The sequence below is a fragment of the Triticum aestivum genome, chromosome 4B (assembly GCF_018294505.1).
Source record: "Triticum aestivum cultivar Chinese Spring chromosome 4B, IWGSC CS RefSeq v2.1, whole genome shotgun sequence".
Taxonomy (NCBI): domain Eukaryota; kingdom Viridiplantae; phylum Streptophyta; class Magnoliopsida; order Poales; family Poaceae; genus Triticum; species Triticum aestivum.
The window spans coordinates 578,392,754-578,419,083 of NC_057804.1; the positions used below are offsets into that span (position 1 = coordinate 578,392,754).

Sequence of the window (26,330 nt, forward strand, 5' to 3'; positions counted from 1 at the left end):
GTGAGATACCGATGCAAACGAGAAGTGTGCGGATGTGTGGAACACGCAAGAGATGGGGAATGATCTCGGATACCGAGTGTCCCACATGACGGTGGCATGGCAAAAGAGGGGCATCACAAGCGACAACTCGATCACGGTGCAACACAAGCATCTCATACAACACGTGCGTTCATTCATGGGCGGTCGTCTCAGTGTTATACCTTTGAAGCGTGCGTTTTCGGGGCGGAACGAGTCGGTGCAAAGTAAAGGAAGTAGACGTTCTCGTGGCGGTCGTTGTGAAGTAGTCGTACACGGCGGCGGCGGTAGTTGTTCAGGGTCTTGGCGGGTCGTCGTGTAGCCGTACATGCTCGTCGTGGTACACGGTTCGTAGACATCCAGTGCATCCGTAGAGGTACTTGGCGCTCGGTGCGGTACTTGGCGATCCAAAAGAAATGCTCCTATTCAAGGAGGTCTCGGTCTCGGCGATCTCATGGATGGCAGAGGCATGGTGCAGGGTCGATGGGAGCAGGAGGTGCACGGAGGCCTCGGTGAGGTCGGGGACGAGACTGGACGCTGACGCGGATCTCAAGGACGTCATTGGACCTGGAGGTTGAGGAGACCGGTGGCGGAGCTTGGGGTGGCGGCGCCATGGAGGTTCGGGCACGGGGAGGAGGCCAGGGCCGTGGGGGTCGGGGACGACCCGATCTGAATGGCGTCCGCGGCTGGCGATGCAGAGGACGCGTCCTGGCGCTCGAAGGAGGCCGAGCCGGCGGCGGATCTGGCCAGGAAGAGGCGCTGGCGGCAGGAGCCTCGTGGGCAGCCACAACGAGGTCCCTGGCAGGGCGAGGCGATGGCTCTGGGAGGTAGGGACGGAGAAGACAGAGATGGCCTGGAGCAGCGACCTGCTGCTGGTCGCCAGCGCGGGCGAGACAAGGGGCAGCGAAGTGCCATGGCTGAGGCCGGACCAAGCTCGGTGATGTGGGCGGCGCTGGACCCGAGCGCAGGAGGCGGTGAAGCAGCAGCTTGCACGGAAGGACGGCGCGGGGCTGCAGGATCCGGTCGAGGGAGTGGCCGGCGATGCGGCTTGGAACAGATCAGGCGCGGGCGCTCCTCTAGCGCTGGCTGTGAGCGTGCAGCGGCGCTGGAGGGAGTCGAGGGAGAGGCACGGGATCGAGAGAGAGAGGGCTAGCGAGCGAGGGGTTAAGGGGATCGATTGGGCTAGGGTTAACAGAGCAGCGGTTGGCCCTTGAGAGGCAAATGGGCCGGTGCGGTGCGGTTGGGCTGCTGGGCTTCTTCCTTCTCTTCTTTAACTCTTTAGCAGAAAAGAAATTAGAGGGAAGAAAAAGAAAGAGAGGGTTAGGGAAAGAATATGCGCATAGGGTTAATTTTTCCGGACTCATAAAAATGAGCTTGACCCAAGAAAAATGGAGTGGGCAAGATTGCAAGAATTAAATTCATAGTCATTTGAATTAAATTCAAATGGTTTGAACAAGGACTAGGATTTAGAAGTGTCCAAAAAGTTGAGAATTTACGAGGAGCCTGATAAACGGAGAAATAATTATGGAGAAAGTTTGGAGAACGAACTTGAAGCAAAAGGCATGAAAATTAAATTCCAAGTGTGTTGCGGTTAATTCCAAACTAATGGAATATTTATTATAACTCCCTAAATATCGAGAGGATATGTTATAAAGAGAAATCACCATGTGAATCCCTCGATTTAAATGGACCAAAGATCCATACGATTTTATTTAGATGAGTTTTTAAAAGGGGGTGCAAGATGACATGACGCAATGCAAAATAAAAGAGCAAGCACAAAACAAACACACAGCGATAACAAAATAACTGGGCGGCATTTGGAGCGTCACAGGAATAAACCTAGCGGTTAATTTGTCAAGCACAAAACCTACAAAAACTAGGCTCACATATGTGCATCAACAACTTATGCTAAGCAAGATAAACAACTAGGTGATAACAAGACATATGACAAGAAACAATATGGCTATCACAAAGTAAAGTGCATAAGTAAAGGGCTCGGGCAAGAGATAATCGAGGCACGCGGAGACGATGATGTATCCCGAAGTTCACACCCTTGTGGATGCTAATCTCCTTTTGGAGCGGTGTGGAGCCACAATGCTCCCCAAGAAGCCACTAGGGCCACCGTAATCTCCTCACGCCCTCGCACAATGCAAGATGCCGTGATTCCACTAAGGGACCCTTGAGGGCGGTCACTGAACCCGTACAAATGGCAACCCTTGGGGGCGGTCACCGAACCCGTACACTTTGGCAACCCTTGGGGTGGTCACCGGTACCCGTCAAATTGCTCGGGGCGATCTCCACAATCTAATTGGAGACCACGACGCTTGCCCGGAGCTTTACACCACAATGATTGAGCTCCGAACAACTCCAACCGTCTAGGGTGCCAAGGCACCCAAGAGGAACAAGCTCCGGGGTGTCCAAACACCCAAGAGTAACAAGCTCAAGGGTGCCAAGCACCCAAGAGTAATAAGCTTCTCAACTTGTAACTTCCACGTATCACGTGGAGAACTCAAACCGATGCACCAAATGCAATGGCAAGGGCACACGGAGTGCCCAAGTCCTTCTCTCTCAAATCCCATGGAAGCAACTAATGCTAGGGACGAAGATGAGAGGAAGAACAAGAAGGAGAACACCAAGAACTCCAAGATCTAGATCCAAGGGGTTCCCCTCACATAGAGGAGAAAGTTATTGGTGGAAACGTGGATCTAGATCTCCTCTCTCTTTTCCCTCAAAAACTAGCAAGAATCCATGGAGGGATTGAGAGATAGCAAGCTCGGAGAAGGTCAACAACGGGGGAAGAACACGAGCTCAAAGGATAAGGTTCAATGGGGAAGAAGACCCCCTTTTATAGGTGGGGAAACATCCAACCGTTATGCTCACAGCCCGCACAGAGCGGTACTACCGCTACAAGGAGCGGTACTACCGCTAGGGCGGTACTACCCCTTTGAAAAACAACAGCGAGGAGGCAAAAGGCCAGTAAAACCACCGGAGCGGAACTACCGCTCGACCTCATGGTACTACAGCAAAAGGTAGTGGTACTACTGCTTGCGAGCGATACTAAAAATATACTTCCGTGCCTACCTCTGCTGAGCAAAACACGAGATTTGGGTCCGGAGCGTTACTACCGCTCAAGAGCCGCGGTAGTACAGCTCTGGAGCGGTACTACCGCTCACGAGCCGCGGTAATACCGCTCTGGAGCGGTAGTAAAAATTTACATCCGCTCTAGTCACGGTAGTACCGCTGCAGCCTTTACCAAAACAACCACAACTTTTGCAAACGGACTCCGAATTCAAAGAAACCAAGTTTGTTGGAAAGCTAACTACATGGGCTAACACAATCTTGAAAGAAATATCAATAAGAAGCAAATGAGAAAAGGCCCATAATAAAATGGTGAGAACCCTTCCTCGGATAAGACCGGTAAAACCTCCAACACCGAAAACATCATAGAAGACGCATGCGAACTCCGTTTTCGATGAACTCAAGCTTGTCATCAAGATGACCAAAAGCTCTAAGACTTAAAAAGAGAACAAAACAATAACCAAGAAACATGATGCAAGGATGCAATGGTTTGAGCTCTCTACTAACGATACGATCAAGCTACCAACTTGAGAGCCCCCCTTGATAGTACGGCAAAAGATCCTATAACCCGGTCTCCCAACTACCACCACGAGACCGGTAAAATAGAAAACCTATCAAGGGCAATCATTTGCCTTGCACATGGACTACTTGAGATAGATGATGACGATCTTGACTCCGTCGAGTTGGACCACCTTTCCTGATTGTGTTGTCTCGATGAAGACTAGATGATTGCTCCCCCATAGTCCACTATGGGTGAGCCACTCTTCGGAACATCTTCACAAGTCCATTGACACCACAATGGATGGCAAGATTCAAGCACTTGATCTCTTCGTGATGCTCCAATTGAACTTGCACACGGCAATCTTGATGACGATCACCACTTGATGTTATCCTTTCCATGGGTTGTATGATATCTTCCTCTTGACACAAGCCCATGGACACGTACCTAACCCCACATAGAACTCTCACATAGACCATGGGTTAGTAAACAAAGTGCAATGGGCAATGCTTACCATACCATGGGATCACTTGGTCCCTCTCGGTACATCTTCTATGCTTTGTGAGTTGATCAACTTGATTAACTCTTGACTTAGTCTTGATCAACCTTGAATCTTTACAACTCTCTTCATTTGGATGATTTCTTGAAGGTAAACATGAATGATCACACAATCTTCTTCTTCAAGACATGCTTGCAATAAGCTCAACACTCACATGACCAATCTTTGGATAATTCCTTAATAGCACCTTGGTAAACTCATAAACTCCTTGAAACCAACACATGGACTTCAAGAAAAGCCTATGGACAAATCCTTCAAATATAACTCAAGACAACCATTAGTCCATAGAGATTGTCATCAATTACCAAAACCAAACATGGGGGCACTGCATGTTCTTTCAATCTCCCCCATTTTGGTAATTGATGACAATCACTTTCAAGAGAGTTTATATAAGGAATTATGCATCACCATGCAATGCAACAACCAATAGTGCATGCGAATGAGATGCAAATGCTAAGGAACAAAACCAAAGCAAGAGGAGATAACTCTCTAAACTTCTCCACAAAACTCTCTGAAACTTCTCGCCCATTGGCATCGATTGCCAAAATGGGCGAAAAACTAAGGAGGCCAATATAAATTGTGGTCCTCCATAAATTGTATATTTCTCAACAAGAGAGTGGAATGCAATACACATACCCAAAGGTAAATACTTGGAGGAACACAAACTATATTGAGGCACAAAGATTGCTAAAGAATGATATGCCACAAAGACATAACAAAGAGAGACACAAGCAATGAAGCAGTCAAAATATACCAATTGAAGCAAGCAATCAAAGGATATCAACTGAACCAACTAGACCAAGGATCCTATGAGCCACAAGAATAAATGATATTATGATATGAGCAGAGGAGTGTTCTAAAGAAACTAGAGAAGCTCCCCATGATTTGTGCACAAATAAGAATATTTTTATTGGATACAAAGTGCACAAAATAGGATCATAGCTCCTCCAAAATCAATAGAAACGTACAACAAGTGCAAGTGAGCATATAGGAAACCAAGCCTAGCACTTGCAACAAACAAATGGTTGACCAACATATAAATGGGGCAACTTAAGAGAAGGCTCAACCAAAATGATGCGTGTGAGTCATGGCAAAGCACTTGAGAAGACTAATGTAAAGCCGAGCATTAAGCATCAGCAGTCTTGAAAATATGAGGCACACGGTACAAGGCCTATCATTCCCACACACAACTAGCAAAAAGGGTTCACAAGCTTACTAATTAGCAAATAAAGAACCTATGCTTGTGACAACCCGTGGTGAAGATATAAAAGGAAGCTCGGTAAAGAGGAGGGATACCAATTAAATTGGCAAAAGCCTCATCATAACAAGCAAGAGGGAAATAATCTTCACCACACAAGAGTGCAACAAGATGCAACGAGAAATGGCCCGAACTCAAGATAAATCCTTTCACGAAACCACCAAGGTAAAAGGTGGACGTGAAAGAATAAGGATATCAACTAGATATGTAACTTCTCTGAAGTGTATAAGATTCTCGGTAGATCAAAATCATGATGATATCAATCCATAAAGAAGGATGTACACATGAAATAGTTACAACAAGAAAAGAACAAGATATCCACAAGGAAGTCATACATATACCAATAAGATATTTGCTTGGAAGCATAGCACATGGATAGATATGGTCTTATTGTATATAAATGAATTCCTACCATACAACCATCAGAGACATCACAACTAGCAATAAGATATCATTGTTGGGATGCTTTGAGAAAGGAAACAAGTATCACAAGAAAGAATGAATAACATGCCATGATACAACCTACACAAGGTTGATGCAAGAAATGTGTGCATGAAGTAGATGATGATACTTGTTACAGAGATACCATTGGAAGGATGTAGTAGATACCAATTGAAGGCAGATAGTAGTTCATTGATCATCCTAGCTTAACTCCAATAAGCACATGGTGAGAACACCTTCCTTCTGAGTGAGCCGAGCATCCAATGCATCTCCAAATGTTCATAGAAGACCAACACAAACTAAACGGTACCCAAACTCATTGGGATCAAATAGTTAGAAACATAAATACATAGGCCAATCTCCACATAAATATGTGCAAATAGATATGAAAATGAATTTCATACACATCTCATCCGATTTGAGACTTGGTGGAGATTCCCCTATATATTGAGTCAAAGAAAGAAAGCATGCCAAATAAAATACATGAAGTAAACATGCATGCTCAAGACTTTCAAAACCCGAAACCAAAAGACAAATAAATGCCAAGTGAAAAGGATACCAAATGGAGAAATCATCACTTGGAAGATATCATTAAAGATACATCAAGGAATGAGATATCCGTTGATACACACTAAACTAAAGATGTCAAACTCCCAAAGAGAGGATGGTTCCAAACAAACCAAGCTCTCAACAAAGTTTGATGATGGCACAAAGTACTAAAAAGAAATGGCTTGCCTTCCACCAAAACACACTTGATAAGGATCACAAGAAGAGTGTTCTAAATAAAATAGGATAGCTCCCCCACGAGTTGTGCATTATATAGGATTTGCATTTGAATACAAAATGCACAAGGTGGAATCACCACTTTCACTATATCTAGAAAACACTAGACAAGAACAATAAATAAACAAGATCCACAAGTGGTAGGGAAGACAATGGGAGTTGACACAAACCTTGGCAAGAGAAAAGGCAAATAAAAACAAAAGCCAAGTAAAGATGATCAACAAATTCTACCACACATGAGTGACTACCAATTGTCAAAAGACAAGAAGTAGATGGAAAGAATTCCTGGTGATAGATAGCAAGGATATCCAACATAATCTTCACACCACACACAAGAAAATTGCAACTTGTAGAGCTAACATGCCACCTAGGAACAAGATAATTTACAATATCAATTCTATGTGACAATATCTCAAATGTACACATTTTCTAGGCTTGTAAATGCACATAGCATATTACTCCCCCATAATGTGATACCAATAAGAACTTAACAAGGGGCAATAAGAGGATCCAACAAGAGAGAATCAATGGAATTTTTAGAATTTGAATTTCTCATGAGAGATATACCACCTAGCGACTAGATAATCTTGTAATATCAATACTAGATGGTATTCCTCATGTACACACATTTATAGGATTGTGAGGTGCACAAAGCACATCACTCCCCCAAAATGGGATGTTCCATTAATCTCTCACACGTGCCAACTAGGATACAAACAACAAGCAAAAAGGCTTAATGCACGACGCACACGTACATGATGTGCAAACCAACACACACATACTTGATTGCTTAAGATAAGCAAGTTGGAAGCACAACATATACAAACACATGCAAGGAACAAAACCAAAACATGCATGGGGGCAAGTAACTTTCAATGTAAACAATTAGTGTACAAGTTACCACAAGGAGGCACATTGGATATAACATAGAAACTTGATAGTCCAATTGACTTGGCTTGAGACAAAAGGAATGATGAAGTCCCCTTAATTTTTCATAATGTAGCCAACTCTCCAATGCCCTCCAGACAACACCTATTGATCAAGTTTGAGCTTGGTGGTCCCCAACCAAGTTGGGTCCTATAGTCACAATAGGCTTGGCTACCCAAATGGTTCTTTTCTTGACACCACTTTGAGTACCAACAAACTTGGCAAACACATTGCCAACCTTATCCTTCCCAAGAGAATAGATATCATCAATAATAATTGGGTTGGATAAGTTACCACTAGTGCATGAAGAAGCAACGTGGCCTTTCTCACGACATAAGTAGCAACGTCTACTCTTCACTTTCTTCTCACTCGATTTCTCAACAAGAGAAGCATTAACTTGAGTCTTCTTGGGAAGTGGCCTTTCTTCAACTTGAGGTTGAGAATGAGATTGAACTTGTGCCCTCTTCCCTTGTTGCTTGTCACTAATGGCCTTCTTCTTCAATGGGCAAGATCTAACATGATGCCCTTCTACTTTGCACTTGAAGCAAACAATCTTGGCCGAATTCTTGACTTGTTCTTGTCCTTCTTTTTGTTCATCTTGGACTTCTTCTTCTTATTGGAGTTGAATCCAAGTCCACCTTTGTCATTGGGGGATTTTTGCACAATCAAGATATTGTTGAGTGTGGACTTCCCTTCATGACTCTTTTCCAAGTCTTTCTTCAAAGAAGTGACTTGGGCCTTGAACTCTTTGATTTCCTCTACATGGTTAGTCTCAACACAAGTACTAGAGGAAGTATAAGCTTCATCATTAGAGCAACAAGGCAAGGAAAGCAATTCATGACAAGATGTACCAATATTGTGAGTAGATGAATTACAAGGACTAGCACATGACAGTATAGTATTTTGACTAGAAGTAGTGCTAGTATTCACATGAGGCTCACTAGATGTTACCTTAGCAATCATGGCCTCATGAGCTATCTCTAGCACATTATGGGATACTAGAAGATCATCATGATAGCTCGAGAGCTTTTCATGGATTTCTTCCAATTTCCCATAATTGCTATATAGCAACTCAAGTTGAGCCCATAGCTCAACGTTCTCCTTCAAAATGGATGCCTCACAAGTAATAGAGTTACTAGCACAAGCATCATCATTAACAACATTAGGAGAAGGCAACATGGCAAGCTCTTTCAAATAGGAAGCTTTAAGTTGAGCATGAGACTCGGTGAGTTCGACAAGCTCACTCTTAATGACCCTAGAGCCATTTTCGAAGTGCTAAAAGTCCTCAAGGAGTCTAGCATGAGCAACTTCAAGCTTAGCATTTTTAGTTTTGAAATCATTGGCCACCTCAAGAGCTCTATCATGAGATTCCCTAACTCTAGATAATTCTAGAGCAAAAGTCTCCTCAAGAGATTCGGAGGTGGTTTGTTCATGTTCAAGAGCTTGAGATAGCTCCACGATCTCATTTGCGTAATAACGCTCATGAGCTTCCATTTTCTCAATGGTGACATCATGCTCCTCTAGATGAGATTCCAACTCCTCAATGTATTTCTTGCCTTCAATGGCAATGGACATTACTTCCATGAAGTTGGAACGAGTAATTTTATTTTTATGAAGAGCATTAAAAATCAATTCCCCCTTAGTTTTTAAGGAGGCAACATTATTATTCTCTTCATTATTAGCATCAACATCATCATCAAAAGAAATATTGGGATTCAAAGTAGGAGATATCTTTGACGCCTTAGCCATAAGGCAAAAAGCAATAGATGATGATGTAGGATCCCTTGAGGCACCATTAAAAGCCACATCTTGTTCCATGGAGTGTTGGGTTTCCTCTACATTGTTAGCACAACAATTCGAGGAACAAGATGCATTTTTATCATGGCAACAAGACATAGCAAGCATATCATCATGAGATTTAGTCAAGCAATTTCTAAATGATATGCAAGGACTATCAACACAAGCATGTGAAACATTTGGAGTGCTCGAAGTGTTAAAGCCCAAATAAGGAGCATTGCAATAATATAGTGATGAAGGATCATCCACAATAAACATACTATCATCATTAGAATGACAAACACTACTCACCATATCATTACCTTGTGGAAGACCACATGTAGGTGAAGTAGAAGAAGTTGAGAAGGCTATACGGCCGGAGGTGGAGGGAGAAAAATCATCCCCACAAATCTTGGACACACCATATTTATCTTGAAGCTTTGTCCACAACTCATGAGCATCCCGGAACAGCATGAGTTGAAATATAATTGCATTGCTCAAAGCATCAAAAAGCACATTATAAGCTTGAGCATTGAGATAAGAGTTTTTCTCATCCTCTAAAGATAATCTTTGGGGATCCTTTGGAGGAGAAAACCCCATATCTACAATTCGCTCTAAATTTGGGTCCATGACCCTAAAGAGATTAAGCATGCGAATTATCCAAACATCAAAATTTGTGCCATCGAAACTAAGAGTGTCAGAGAATCCTAAACCCCTAGTCGACATCTTTACTCTCTAGGCGGTAGAGCCTAATAAAGAGAGACAAGGCACTGATACCAATTGAAAGATCGTGGATGTCGCCTAGAGGGGGGTGAATAGGCGCTTTAAAATAATTACGGTTTAGGCTTCAACAAATGCGGAATAAACCTAGCAGTCAAGCACAAAACCTACAACCACTAGGCTCACCTATGTGCACCAACAACTTATGCTAAGCAGGATAAACAACTAAGTGATAACAATACATATGACAAGAAACAATATGGCTATCACAAAGTAAAGTGCATAAGTAAAGGGCTCGGGTAAGAGATAACTGAGGCACGCGGAGACGACGATGTATCCCAAAGTTCACACCCTTGCGGATGCTAATCTCCATTTGGAGCGGTGTGGAGGCACAATGCTCCCCAAGAAGCCAGTAGGGCCACCGTAATCTCCTCATGCCCTCGCACAATGCAAGATGTCATGATTCCACTAAGGGACCCTTGAGGGCGGTCACTGAACCCGTACAAATGGCAAACCTTGGGGGCAGTCACCGAACCCGTACACTTTGGCAACCCTTGGGGGCGGTCACCGGTACCCGTCAAATTGCTCGGGGCGATCTCCACAACCTAATTGGAGACCCCGACGCTTTCCCGGAGCTTTACGCCACAATAATTGAGCTCCGAACAACTCCAACCGTCTAGGGCGCCAAGGAACCCAAGAGGAACAAGCTCTAGGGTGTCCAAACACCCAAGAGTAATAAGCTTCTCAACTTGTAACTTCCACGTATCACGTGGAGAACTCAAACCGATGCACCAAATGCAATGGCAAGGGCACACGGAGTGCCCAAGACCTTCTCTCTCAAATCTCATGGAAGCAACTAATGCCAGGGAGGAAGATGAGAGGAAGAACAAGAAGGAGAACACCAAGAACTCCAAGATCTAGATCCAAGGGGTTCCCCTCACATAGAGGAGAAAGTGATTGGTGGAAACGTGGATCTAGATCTCCTCTCTCTTTTCCCTCAAAAACTAGCAAGAATCCATGGAGGGATTGAGAGATAGCAAGCTCAGAGAAGGTCAACAATGGGGGAAGAACACGAGCTCAAAGGATAAGGTTAAATAGGGAATATGACCCCCTTTTATAGGTGGGGAAAAATCCAACCGTTATGCTCACAGCCCGCACAGAGCGGTACTACCGCTCCAAGGAGCGGTACTACCGCTAGGGCGGTAGTACCCCTTTGAAAAACAATAGCAAGGAGGCAAAAGGCCAGTAGAACCGCCGGAGCGGTACTACCGCTTGACCTCATGGTACTACCGCTCGGCCTCACGGTACTACTGCAAAAGGTAGCGGTACTATTGTTTGCGAGCAGTACTAAAAAAAATACTTTCGTGCCTACCTCCGCTGAACAAAACACGAGATTTGGGTCTGTAGCGATACTACCGCTCAGGAGCCGTGGTAGTACAGCTCTGGAGTGGTACTACCGCTCAGGAGCCACGGTAGTACTGTTCTGGAGTGGTAGTAAAAATTTGCATCCGCTCTAGTTGCGGTAGTACCGCTGCAGCCTTTACCAAAACAGCCGCAACTTTTGCAAAGGGACTCCAAATTCAACGAAACCAAGTTTGTTGGAAAGCTAACTACATGGGCCAACACAATATTGAAATAAATATCAATAAGAAGCAAATGAGAAAAGGCCCATAAGAAAATGGTGAGAACCCTTCCTCGGATAAGACCGGTAAAACCTCCAACAGCGAAAACATCATAGAAGACACATGCGAACTCCATTTTCGATGAACTCAAGCTTGTCAACAAGATGACCATAAGCTCTAAGACTCACAAATGGAACCAAACAAGAACCAAGAAACATGATGTAAGGATGTAATGGTTTGAGCTCTCTACTAACGATACGATCAAGCTACCAACTTGAGAGCCCCCCTTGATAGTATGGCAAAAGATCCTATAACCCGGTCTCCCAACTACCACCACGAGACCGGTAAAATAGAAAACCTATCAAGGAAAACCTTTGCCTTGCACATGGTCCACTTGAGCTAGATGATGACGATCTTGACTCCCTCAAGTTGGACCACCTTCTTGAATGCGTTGGCTCGATGAAGACTAGATGATTACTCCCCCATAGTCCACTATGGGTGAGCCACTCTTCGGCACATCTTCACAAGTCCATTAACACCACAATGGATGGCAAGATTCAAGCACGTGATCTCTTCGTGATGCTCCACTTGAACTTGCACATGGCAATCTTGATGACGATCACCACTTGATGTCATCCTTTCCATGGGTTGTATGATATCTTCCTCTTGACGAAAGCCCATGGACACGTACCTAACCCCACATAGAACTATTACATAGACAATGGGTTAGTAAACAAAGTGCAATGGACAATGCTTACCCATACCATGGGATCACTTGATCCCTCTCGGTACATCTTCTATGCTTTGTGAGTTGATCAACTTGATTCACTCTTGACTTAGTCTTGATCAACCTTGAATCTTTACAACTCTCTTCATTTGGATGATGTCTTGAAGGTAAATATGAATGATCACACAAACTTCTTCTTCAAGACATGCTTGCAATAAGCTCAACACTCACATGACCAATCTTTGGATAATTCCTTAATAGAACCTTGGTAAACTCATAAACTCCTTGAAACCAACACATGGACTTCAAGAAAAGCCTATGGACAAATCCTTCAAATATAACTCAAGACAACCATTAGTCCATAGAGGTTGTCATCAATTACCAAAACCAAACATGGGGGCACCGCATGTTCTTTCACTTGTGTTCGACCGGCCAAGTTCGAAACGGGACCGGGAGGGGTCCGGCATACTGCAAAACAGAGGAAACGGACCTCCTACGGTCGAAACGGGGTCTTGTTGATCGGGAGTGGTGTGGTGTACCGCAAAATGGACGAAAGGGACTTGTGTTGGAGCACTAAGGTCGAAACGGGGGTCCTGTTCATCGGGAGGGGTGTGGCGTACCGCAAAACAGGACTCCACAGGATACTATTCATCTCCACCGTCGACCTCCTCCAGCCTCCACGGGCTACTGTTCATCCACCATTGACCTCCTCCAGCCTCCACAGGCTCCTGTGCATCCCGCCTCCACCGCGCGCTACTCCACGCGCTACTGTTCAACCACCCCTCCACGGGCTCCAGTTCAACCACCCCTCCACAGGCTCCTGTACATCCATCCCTCCACCGTCTACTGTTCATCCAGCCCTCCACGGGGTCCTGTTCATCCAGCCCCAACCGGCTCGATCGATCGGGGTCCTGTTCATCTAGAGGCAACGCCACGGGGTCCTGTTCATCCACCCCCACCGCTCACTGTTCATCCAAACCCCCCGCAACACTCACTGTTCATCCAGAGGCATCATCGATCAGCTTTAGTTAGCACCAGTAGCAAAGGAATCGCTCGATCGGGTTCAGTTAACAGCCATCGATCGATCGCTCGGGTTCAGTAACGCGTAGCCTGCAGTGCAATCGCTCGTGTTCAGTTAGAGTCCAACGCCTCGCTCGGGTTCAGTTAGAACCAACGCCTCGCACACACGCGCGTACGAGTATGAGAGAAACGCGCATCGCTCAGCCCCCGACCACCCACCGTAACCGGGAACTCCCCAAAATTTTCCTCGCCCTCGCTTCTACCATGGTTTTTTTCCGTCATGGACGACCCAAAGAATTTCATGCAGCTGCGTCTCCGGCCCGCCTAGGACAAAAGGCCCATTTTCTGTCATGATTTTTTGTCATAAAAGTAGGAGCCCACCACATCTATGATGATACCGGGTTTTCTCACATTATCGTCATAGAAGTGTCATAACTATGACAGAAAAAGTTTCATTCGGCCCAAAATGTCACGGATGTGTCTTTTTTTGTAGTGCTAGTACGTGTGTGATCCGCTATTTATTCATGTAGGATCGAGTAGGTGGTTTCTTGAATTGAGCCCTGCAAACCGGAAAGGAGGTAGTACGTGTGTGATCCGCTATTTATCCGTGTAGGATCGAGTAGGTCGGATAGTGTACATGTAGGATCGAGTAGGTCGGATGGTGTGCATGTACGATCGCATTAGTTGATGAACGTTAGTTGGGAGATAAGGCATTTGCGAATGTTTTTGCTGGCAATTTCTTCAGATTCGCATGGCATTTTCTTCAGAGTAGCTTGTCAGTTTCTTCATAGGCTGGCATTTTATTCAAAAAACTGCCACTTTGGATCTTGTGTCGCAACTAAAACTGCCAGCAGCGCATTAGTAGGCTAGCTAGTGATCAATCAGTAACTTGTAAACACTGAGTGAACAGAAATAAGGAACTGTTAATGCATCTCAATGATTCACAGATCATATACAAATATGTAGCTCCAAAAGCAAAGATCAGCCACTTCGGATCTTGCCTCGCAACTAAAACAACTAGTACGATTCCCATACATAAGATCAACATGTTAATGCATCTCAATGATTCACAGATCATATACAAATATGTAGCTCCAAAAGCAAAGATCTAGAAAAAACATTTGTTCTTCCTACTAACATGGATGCTTCTCTTGGCCAACATTCAGTATAGACTGAAAGACAAATTTGTTTGTGAAGTCTACAATTCCTCTTGCAAACGCCAATAGCTGGAACCATGAGAATGAACCACACATGATGGAGGAACATCCGCTGCAATATGATTTGGTCTTCTCTCGATCACACAGCAAGACTATCGGAATACAAAGTTTAACTTAGGCAAAATGATGCCCATTGTATAATCAGACCAAAGCAATGAAGCACCTAGTGTTGGCCAATAAATAGTACAGTACTACTTTTCTGCAGTCCATGAAGTGACTATCCAATATTTCTGTGTCTATTTTCAAATGGCACTGCATGCAGTGACTATACTATTCTCTTGTGCAGTTCAACAAAAATTGCGGTCACTTTGTTTGTTTGCCAAATAGCAATGGGCAGACATCTCTGTCTGCACAAATATCAAGCAGCTAGTAAATATATACCCCACCTTGTATTTTCGGTTTAAACATGTCTCTTCCGCTTAGCATCTGTCATGTTTTGCATTGGACAATTTGATACAGTCATGTTTTGCCCTGGACAATTTCATAATGAATTGATTTGCTGGTTCAGAGCAGAAATATAGTGCCTATTCTTCATCAGACCAAGGATGTCCATGTTTGCAATGACGGAAGAGGTGAGATCGATACCGAAATTGAGCATCCAATCATTGAATCTTGTCCTGCACCTCCAATGTAGGTCCACCCTGCCAATAAATTCACATGCAAACCACTAGTATTACTATCTAATGACAGTACAAAAAGAGTAGCAAGATAGTAGGAAACCATGTACCTTCATAATGAACAGCTCATAGGGCCACCAATTGGATATAAAGGTTTGGAAGAAAACATGCTCCTAATGTTGAACCAGTTGGACTTTTTGTGCAGTTCCACTAAAATCGAGCATCCCTGTTTGCATAGATATTGAAAGTGTGATTACTGTAAAAATGACACTAGTTGAAGTATAGACTCACAAATATAAGCATTCCAATTTCTTAATGGGAAAAGGTAGCAAGACTGTTTCTAACCACCTGTTTGAAGGAATAAATAAGGCAACAACGGCTGATGTCAGAAAGGCATATATAGTTCTTTTTGAAACAATGATCGACTCCTGACCTTTCCTCTTCTTTTAAGCATATTTTGTGCAGTTCAACTAAAATAAAATGCCATCACCGCCTTGATAATTTAGTGACACTATACAAAAGGAAATGACTTAACATTACATCATGATGTCAGGTATGTAGTCGACATGCATTAGAGACAAACATACAGACCTCCTCCGATAACATAATGAACATTAATTTTAACAAAGGTGTGACTAGCTTTACCGGGATAATTTAAGTGAAATCTACACCCTCTGTTCCTCAGTATAAGATGTTTTCGCGGTTCAATTTAAAGTACCCAAATGTCTAATTTTTAGAAAAATAGGTAGTAGTTTTCTTGAGCACATATTTGCGAAAGCTTGCCACACTTTATTTATGTCCATATGCTAATGCAACATCATTCGAATACTAAAAATATACAGTAATCTAGTGGCTAGTGCAATATTAGAGTAGTTATTTTATTACAGGGTATAGTACAATGGTTTTACTGAACAGATTTCAATAAACTCTAGCACTGGAAGATTTCTATAAGAATTAACAATACAAAGTGTAAAGGTAACAAGTTTCAGCATTGGTATACTAGTTGTGCATGAGCATTAAACCAAATACAAAAGTCTGAAGGTAACTAGCATTATTAACTAATGACAGTATAAAAAATTGCAAACCATGTACCTCCAAGGTAAATATCATTTCGAACTCGGGGGACCTTAAAAATTGCTATCCCAATCTTGATAATCGATCAAACATAAAACTTGATCGAACGAATCAAGAGAACAGCCAGAGGAGGAGGTGCCCACTCTTGACCTTTCCTCTTGTCTTCATAATTTTTTGTGCAGTTTAACCAAAATAAAATGACATCAGCGCCTTGGCATTTTGGTGACACTGTACAAAAAAATTAACTTATCTCATGAAAGTGAGGTATGTAATCCATAAGCATTAACAATGCAAAAATCTGAAGGTAGTAACAAGTTTCATCGTTGGTATACTGGTGTGCAACAACATTAGAATGCCTTAGCTGAAAAATCTTTAATACATCCACAATCAACAGCTAACCTGAAATAATCCAGTGACATTAAATGGCATTGCTTAAATTTATCGGTGGCATTATACTGAGTGCGGCATTAGTTAAATGTGGCATCACTTTAGCAGTAGCATTGCTTGACTTGACTGCTGGCGTTATACTAACAGCAAAAAAGTGGCAATAAGAGCATGGGAGGCCCATTCGGACAGTGGGCGCACCAGTATGATGTACCTCCACGGACGCATAGAGTGGTGAGGGAGGCATGGTTGCCCAGAGCAACAAATATCCAGGTAGCATATGTGGATTACGTCCCATTTTTGTTCTCTTTAGCCACCTTTTTCCTATGTGAGGACAACAAACCGATCGACCTGGTCATTCTCTATTGCGTTGTCATGCCTTTCTACCCTTCTTCAACCAAGATACACGAGACTCGTTCCTTAGCTACTGATTTCCCCCTTTTCAACCTAGATGCGGGTTCGATGCCTACTCTCTTGGATAATACAGTCTCCCTTCCTTTCCTTATTCAACCCAGGCATGGATTAGTCTGCATGAGTAGGGTTTCCTTTAGTAGTGCAAATTAAGGTTTTCGCCTGCGTGACCAGCAGAGCAGAGGATAGCAAATTGGGAAGATGGTGGAGTGGAAAAAGATCCACATGCAGCAACGTGGCAGATGGGGCAATAGAACAAGGGTATGGTTTGAAAAGAGGTAGCATACCTGAGGGTCGGCAGGAAGTGGCTTTGCTCGTGGTCGTCCTCCTCCGCACACACTACGGCAGCGAGCTTGGGGACGGAGGCCATCCCGCGCGGGCGCTAGGTCTGAGAGGACGGCCTTGTCGTCAGTGCATGACCTCGCTCGCCGACGACGAGTGCGTCAATGTTGCACATCCTTTTCTTCCCCTGCGGATCTGTGACCATCGGTGAGGAGGGAGAGAGAGGTCGTCTTTTTTATATCTGGAGAGAGGGTGATAGTGTGAGAAGCCCTTAGCAAGAAAGCGCTGAAGCTCCAGCCTATATATCTTTTTTATACTACTAGTACTAGAGGTGGAGTAGTGGTAGAGTAGTTTATATTTTCTCTGCATACAGTACCAGTTAGTCGTGCTTCAAAACTGAATGGCACGCCATTAAAAAAATAAATGTCGATAACTAATGCGGCACCTCGGGCCAACGCAGCGAGATAGCATTTTGCACAAGAAATTACACACCATGTTTCGTTGACATGTGGTCCCGTTCCAACATGTCAGTGAGATGATGGCAAGTCCTTTTCTACTAGTATTTCTGAATGGACGTGTAGGCCGGGGCGCCTCTTCATGTACCATGGCAAACTGGCAATCGTCCATCGACTCTTCGCCTTTCCCTCTCAATTTGGAACTGTTGTCGCACGCTCTTCCTCCCTCCTCCATTTGCCTTCACACTTCCTTCTGCCATTTTTCGATCATCTTATCAATGGAGGGAACAGGCCGGAAACGACCCCGTTATTCTTGCCCCGATCTGAGAGATGATGTGGTGGAGGAACTCATTGATTGGTGCGACGTCATCACCTCGGCTAGCATGGCAGGTTCGTTCAAGACCATTCTCGACTCAACTAATACATCATTACAGGGAACCCAAGGGTCCAGGAGCGGTTTGATCTCCCCTATCTTCTTCGCCGTGACCTTGCTGACTGGCACAGGGACGACAGAGGCCTCGCCTTGTGCAAGTTGATGTCGCTTGATAATGATATGTATGATGTTAAGATGCCATCACTTGAGGGCAAGGCTTAGGTAGGCGCAAATGGAGATTGGGTTGTTTATATTGGTACAACTGCGAGTGGGAACTTGTGAATGTGTACTCTCGTCACCGGGTTCCACTTCCAAAAATCTCAGTAGACTGCCCAGAGGTTGAGCACACCGGTATTCTACGCACGTTCAAATACGATCATGGTGACTGTCTTCTACAGAAGATAGCAATTTGTCGAGTTCCCAACCGCTCTTGGCATTACAGGAACTATGTAGTTGTTTCTATCTTCGACAAGCTTGTTGTCGTCCTTCATGGTTCGACTGGATGGATATTGCTCAAAAATTAGTTTTTGTACACGGATGTGTACTGTGATGCAATTCAATACGAGGGTCTTGTGTTTGCTTCCACCACTCATGGCACTGTTCTTGCATGGGATCCTCGTAGTTTCGATATGTTTGTCTTCCACCATAATTATAATTGTTTCATCCACATGCATGCGCGTTAGCAAGTTTCGCTTTACTAATTAACCTTCTTCTTGTGTTTCCAAGGTCATGTGAACATTCCACCACCTATACTTGAAAAAAAATTATAACCAAGGGGGAGATGACGATGGTGATGATCACAAGCATGAGGACGAGCAGGGCCCATATACTCAGTGGCGCCTGGCAACTTATTCCGATGGATCACCCCTTCTTGTCTGTATACAGCCCACTGCTAATGTTACTACTAATGAAGCAGCTATTGTCTCCCATGGTCGCACTCTCTGGACCTATTCCAACACTCGTTGCATGGTATTCGGGATGGATACTAGTGTGCTAGCGCCAACACCTTCTCCCTGGTATAGTATTGATAGTCTTGGAGAAAACTCGCTCTTCCTTGGACAAAACTATCCAATGATGGTGAAAGGCGATCCAACTGTTGTTGACACAACGTTACTAGTACCATTTATGAGAAGCAACTATATCTATACCTCGGACATTTCGGTGGTTCCCTATCCTAGTACTGATATAGTAGGCCGCTTCAACCTGGATGATCAGTCCTGCGTTGGTCTCGAGATTGACAATAGATGGCCCTTCCCAGAGAATCACTTGTGGTTCAAAGCGAGCGTTTCCAACGCCGAGCATTGGCTGAGTTGAAGTTCATTTCATTGCTTGGTATTTGTTGTGTGATGAAAACTTTAGTATTTATAATGTATCCTCGTTGTCGTTGTGGGTTGATGACCTATTGTATGTAATAAAATGATATGCATGTGATAAACTTACTAAATTTATGAATGGCTTTCGAGTTGCTTCTCTAAGTGAGTGCTGCGACGAGGCAAAAAAATATTTTTCGAATACATAATTGTACGTGCATTGCAACAGGTTATCAGATGAGGCCAATCAACAATAGTAGTACACTATTTGTACTAGCTTCACATGCTTCGCGTGTCGGGCGGGTGTATTTACTATAGCTATGAATCCCATCATCCTAGGTCCTCGGATGAGTCCAGTAGAAATTGTATTCTGATGTTTGGGTTCAAACTTTTATAACTGCTGCACTATCTCTACGTCTACGTATACGTAATACAACAACTTTTAAACTTGAGACCAGCCACCGACCCTCACAAAGAACACTTTTTAACCTAGCACAGACTCCAGGAAATTTGGCCATAGTGTGAGGTGCGTCATATGTTAATGTGTTCGCTGTAAGTAACTAGCACCTTGAATCCTCGATACTACTACTATAAGTAGTAGGAGTAGTAGGGTGGCATGGGCCAGAACAAGCATTCACGTCCAGGAGTACGGCACACGCCACCAGCACGACTTCCATCTGACACCATATTTCTTGGAGTCCATGCTACATCAATCTCTTCAACCTCGTCGTTTCTCTAACTCAGCCATTGCGCAGCGGGCGAGGTGCTGCGGTCCCACTTGTAAGGCCAACTCCAATGCACGACCCCAAACGGACCTCCGTTTTTCTTGGATTCTGTCCGTTTGGGTAGGGCAATGGGGTCATGTCTGGGCCATTTCTCAGATGCGGTGGCCATGCGCCAAACGCGCGGACGCATCCCGGTCGCATACATTTTTCTTTGCAAACACATATCTTTTTTTCATCATTGATTTTTTGGTACATGGAAATACATCACCAAAATTTTGACTAGAAAAGCAAGACCAAAGAAAACAAGAACCACAAGAATACATTTTAGAAGATATCCAACTTCCATAACTGCTCCTGTAAGTTGGATTAGTGCCTTCTTGATGCATTCATTGTTGATCTTTTTTTCGCGAATACGCAAAGCTTGCGTATCTTTTCATTGATAGAAGAAGAGAAAATGAATGCAATAGAGGATACAACACATGAGTATGGAACCCAGAGCAGAGAGAGGGATGCATTCATTGTTGATCTACGGAGGCTCGATCTTGCGTGCTTCTTTCTTCTTTGAGTGTAAAGAAGTAGACGTTGATTCCTCGCATCTAGTCTCATGTCTAGCCTCTATTCTATCAACAAGTGCACTAGTCTCATCTCTAGCCTCTATGCTAGATAAAAGTGCTAGAACATCTACTAAATTGCGCTCTATCAATATATCGATGTACTCTTCTTCCCAATACCAAAACTTGCATCCATTCTACACAATAAAATTTTAAGTTAGCACAATTAGTCTAATCCGAGAGCACAGCCGAAGATTTGGTCAAGTTCTTCCTCCTTTTGCCAACACGTGGGACATCCAGCATCCAGGTCGTGTCATGCAAGAAAATAGAGTGGTATTTGAAGCCACGTGATGTGCATCTTGGGTTAAACTATAAATAGAATCTTACTACTCTTGAGTAACTCCAAAAGCAGCCACTGAGATCTTTATTAGATTTGTTTTTCATCACCAGCACGTCAAGGCGAAAGACGTGCAGGTTCAGTGGGTCCTCTTGCGTTTTCACTGACATGTGGGACCGCATATGAGAAAACAGACGATGGGCTCCGCGTGTCTGCTGGCTGGCTGACAAGAGAGATAGAGGAGGGATGAGCACGGACTCTAGGAAATTTGTTCTATGTAACCAGCACCTCGATATTCGTGTGTGGTTGTTTCTAGAATAAAAAAGGAGGTACCCCTACTTATGTTACTCCCACTATGAATAGCCTAAGGTTAGTATGTGACCTTGCGCTTGGCTCTTCGCCTCTTCCGGAAGTTGATGGTTCTACAGTTGTACTTCTGGCAATCTGACACCAAATGAACTGCTGCACGTCCATCGCTTGAAGCAAAAGTTTCTCCTCGTGCTGCGAGCCACCATGCACGCGTTGGCGAGGGAGAAGGCGACATGACACAACAAAGTTATTTAGTACGTACTCTCTCCAAAAAAGTGTTGACCATGTCATGGCTACCATCCCGTGCTCCGTCGTTGAGTATGTGCACTATTCACGTGCCATCGAGGAGAAAAAATATTGCATAGTAGGTGCCATCGAAGTGCACGACTCACTTACACACTGCTTATCTGATTATGTCCATTTTCTTGCATGACACGTGCACCTTGATGCTAGATGTCTCGCATGTTGGCAAAAGGATGAACAAAGCTCACGTAAAAGGAAAGATTTAAAGAACATAGATTCTCGGTGAACTTGGGTTGGACCTTGTAGTTGGTACTGAACATGCGGATGTCAAGGCGTCTAGCTGGCCCAAGGTGCGATGAAAGGATCTTGGAGACTGCGGCCATGCGTTTGCAATCCCCGTCATAGAGGTAGCTGTCGACAGTGAGGTTGAGGGGGACACGGCGCCAGAGGGGGCTCCACCGCCGGGAGAGCAGGGTGGTCCGCACGGCAGATTTGGTGGGGAGGAGGCCTATGATGACGAGTAGTGTTGGTGTACTAGAGTAGGGGTACCCTGTTACCCCGAACTCGTGCACGGGCAGTTGCAGCGCCCCGCGACAAGGCTTGCCGGGTGACCGCCAGGACCCTCCGTGGTTCCTTTGAAGATCATTCAAGAACAAAGTACTCAAATCAAGGCCCCGGCAAGAGGAGCTTGCCGGGAAGGCCAACCAAGGCCCCGGCAAGAGGAGCTTGCCGGGAAGAGACGAGACCCCAGCAAGAGGAGCTTGCCGGGAAGGCCACTCAAGGCATATCAAGAAAGCTTGCCGCGACGCGCCCTGCGTCCCGGCAAGATCCGGCGAGCGACAAGCTTCCGGACGCAGCAAGACAACGGCCGCGGCAAGGAGCTTGCCGCGGGAAACCCCCACTTCGTGCCCGCGCTCCAGCTCACCTGCTAACGTGTCGCTCTGGGACTCTCCCAGAGCGCACGTGGCGGGAGGCCGTGCAGCTAGGGGTACGTGGTGGCAAGCAGAGATGAAGAGAAGCCCATCGTGGCAAACGGTGGCGCTCCTAACAGTCACCTTTTTGCACTGTTTAGGAGACTCAGACAGGCATTTAATGCCCTTGTCCCCTGCCGTCAGAGTTAGGTAGGGCGCACTGTATCCACAGTAGCGGTAGCTGCACCTACCGCATCCTTTTCCATTTTTACCCTTCTTGTCTACGTTGCCCCCTGTCAGTGACCCCTTGAGAGTATAAAAGGAGGCCCAAGCGCAACGTAGAAGGGGTTGAGAAGTTCAGAGGTCCGGCCAGTTCGGCTCGTTCAACACCAGGAACACTCTCATGCTCAGTCTGGCAGCGTCCATCGCTCCTGAGCAAGAATCCAATATACACAAACAAGCAGCAGTAGGGTTTTACGCATCCGTGCGGCCCGAAGCTGGGTAAAATCGCCTCACGTGCACTGCCTCGATCCGCTCTTTGTGCGCTCTCCGCCCCCCACCGAACCGAAAGGGGACCTGTCCCCATAGGTGTTGGCGGGAATCAGCATCGCCCCCGACATCTCTGGCGCGCCAGGTAGGGGAGCGTCGAGATCGTGCGAACCCGATCCGGCGTGCACGCAAGCTAAATCTTCATCGTCATGGCTCCAAAGGAGCGGGCTAGCAAAAGAACGACGCCAGTGCGGCAACAGAAAAAGCTAAGTCATGCAAAACTTTAGATATTTCCTTACTATATAAGGTTATCCGCCTCGGAGATCTTGTTCTTTGTACGGAAAACCTGTGCGCGGAGGAATCAACTCGTAGCTAGTCGCGCCCTTACTTTGTTTCGAGTCCGCTCAACAACTTAAGTGAGCTGCTAGCGCCCTTACTTTGCTTCGAGTCCGCTCAGCAACTTAAGTGAGCCGCTAGCGCCCTTACTTTGTTTCGAGTCCGCTCAACAACTTAAGCGAGCTGCAACTAGTTGCGACAAGATTGCTTGTCGGTAGCGACCCCGCCAGCAGGCTGCTGAAGTTCCGCACTCGGCGCTCGCGGCAAGGGTGCCTGCACCGGCAAGTTTCCCTAGAAAGCGTAGGGTGGACGTACAAAGAGAGGTTGAACAGGAAGATAGCATGCCGCTATTTATTTGAGATTTCTGCATAGACCTGTATGCTGAGGAGCCTTCTCGGGGCTAGTTGCGCTCCATGTTGCCTCGAGTCTGCTCGGCAACTTGTGCGGTTGCGCTAGAACCGAGAAGGTAAACCTTTCCGGGAGGCGTTGTTCCCGAATAGCCGCTAAGGGCCCGTTCCCTCAAGCGCTACTGGCTGGATCGTACGCACCGGAAAGCATTCCAGCAGGCATAGGGAATATGCAGCAAAAGTCGAAATTCGCAAGCAAGTTGAGTGCACTTCGGATGCTAATCACTTGCTATGTTTGAACGCAGTTATGGCCCGGGGGCTGGCAACGCCCTTAGGGCCAATCTTTTCGGCGTCAAGAACAACGAAGTTCTTCGCCATAAGCCTTTCCGGCAACGATCTTGCCGGAAGCCGGCGTCAAGAACAACGAAGTTCTTCACCATAAGCCTTTCCGGCAACGATCTTGCCGGGAGCCGGTGTCAAGAACAACGAAGTTCTTCGCCAAAAGCCTTCCTGGAAACTAGCTTGCCGGAAGCCGGCATCGAGAACGTTAAAGTTCTCTGCTGAAGATAAAAGCCTTCCTGGCAACCAGCTTGCCGGAAGCCGGCATCGAGAATGTCAAAGTTCTCTGCTGAAGATAAAAGCCTTCCTGGCAACCAGCTTGCCAGAAGCCGGCATCGAGAACGTCAAAGTTCTCTGCTGAAGATAAAAGCCTTCCTGGCAACGAGCTTGCCGGAAGCCGGCATCGAGAACGTCAAAGTTCTCTGCTGAAGATAAAAGCCTTCCTGGCAACGAGCTTGCCGGAAGCCGGCATCGAGAACGTCAAAGTTCTCTGCTGAAGATAAAAGCCTTCCTGGCAACCAGCTTGCCGAAAGTCGGCATCGAGAACGTCAAAGTTCTCTGCTGAAGATAAAAGCCTTCCTGGCAACCAGCTTGCCGGAAGCCGACATCGAGAATGACAAAGTTCTCTACTGAAGATAAAAGCCTTCCCGGCAAGCCAGTATCGCTGGGGGCTATGAGTGCCAAGAATCGTCCATGGCAAACCAGAGTTGCCGAGGGCTGCACTATCAGATAAGTCTTTCATCCCTCATCATGCATCCTCTTATGGACTGGGGAATGCGAAATCACGTTTCTTCCCGGAAATTGTCGTGCTCCCTCGACTCTAGGCCCTGGGGCTCATTCTCGGGGCCAAGTTTGGTCGTAGTCGCGGCAGCAAAGGGATGAAACGAGGAGACCGCACCCACCTCGTTCCTGCCTCCGTTAAAAGCGTGAGAAAGGTTGAGCGACGTGGGAAGGCGGCAGGGCCTGTTGCCAGGAAATGAAATGTCTGTCCAAGGGATACCAAGGATTCGCTCCTTGGCGTGGGTTTAACTCGCGAGACAAATAACCCGGCAAGCATTCCCCTTTCATTAAAAAACATCCCACACAGGTACAGTCCATAGAGGATGAAAAACATGAAAGAGAGGATTACAAGTTCTAGATACAGCTAAGGCCGAAGGCTTACAAATTAAAAAGATAAGGTGCCTGTAATCCCTTTCCTGTCCCTCTTTTCAGGAGGCAGGTCAAGGAGGCGAAAAGGGCAAAAGGAGTGCCTAGGCGAGCTACGGGTGCTAGAAGACACCAAGGGAACATCCCGGGGGCCGTCTGAAGGCTGGACGGCGACGGCGGTGCTGGAAGCAGGGCTCGAAGACGGGGCGACAGGACGTCAGCATGCTGTCGAGGGCACCACGCCCTTGTACTCTGGCTTGACGGCCTTGTCGCCTGCCCTCTTCCCCTTCCGCAGCCTCCCTACGCCAGCCGCCCAAGGAGACGACCCCGGGGAGTTCAAGAAGCCGGCGACGCGAATGGTGGAGTCGCCGGTGCCGCGCAAGGCGGCGCCCGACGCCTAGTCGGACCCGCTACCCCGCCGCCCGCTACCCTCGTCGTCGCTTTCGCTCCCCTCCTTGTCGCTCTCGCTCGAGGAGGAGCCTTCGCTGTCGGAGGAGCTGTCCATGCAGCACTTCGCCCGAGTGCCGAAGCACCCGAAGGCCTTGACGGAGAGGAGATCGCCCTCCATCAACTTAAAATGGAGGGTAAAGCCCTCCGTCAAGCTGTGGATGCGGGCGAACGTCTTCCACCCTCGATCAAGATACATCACATTAGGGGCTGGGAATGCAACGCGGACTCGCGTGCCGCTGATCCCACAGCCCCTCATGTGCCGTCTCAGCGTCTCGGGCGGCTCCACTTCCATCGCGCGCGCAAACGGAGCTGGAAGCCGGAGGCGACGACGAGGCGCCCGGCGCAGCCTGACGAAGAACTCGCAAGGGTCGTCCCCTATATGGACCGCCGTGGGGGGAGGAGCCGCCGGCGGAGGTGAAGCTGACCCGCCGCCTCGTCCGCCTCTTCCTCGAGCGCCTCGACCTCGTCCTCGACCTCGTCCGCGGCCTCGCCCCCTCCCTCTTCCCCTCATGGCTGGTTCTGCCACCACGGGTGCGGAAGAGGGAGAGATGCGCTGTCTGGCGGCGACCCTCGCCGCCACCGATGAAGGGCCTGGGTTC

The 26,330-nt window shown here is 46.2% G+C and overlaps 1 pseudogene; it reads left to right on the top strand.

The window, feature by feature from the left end:
- The first annotated feature begins 688 nt into the window (after positions 1–688).
- LOC123090234 (uncharacterized) overlaps positions 689–26,330 on the top strand; it is a 77,162-nt pseudogene continuing 51,520 nt past the window's right edge.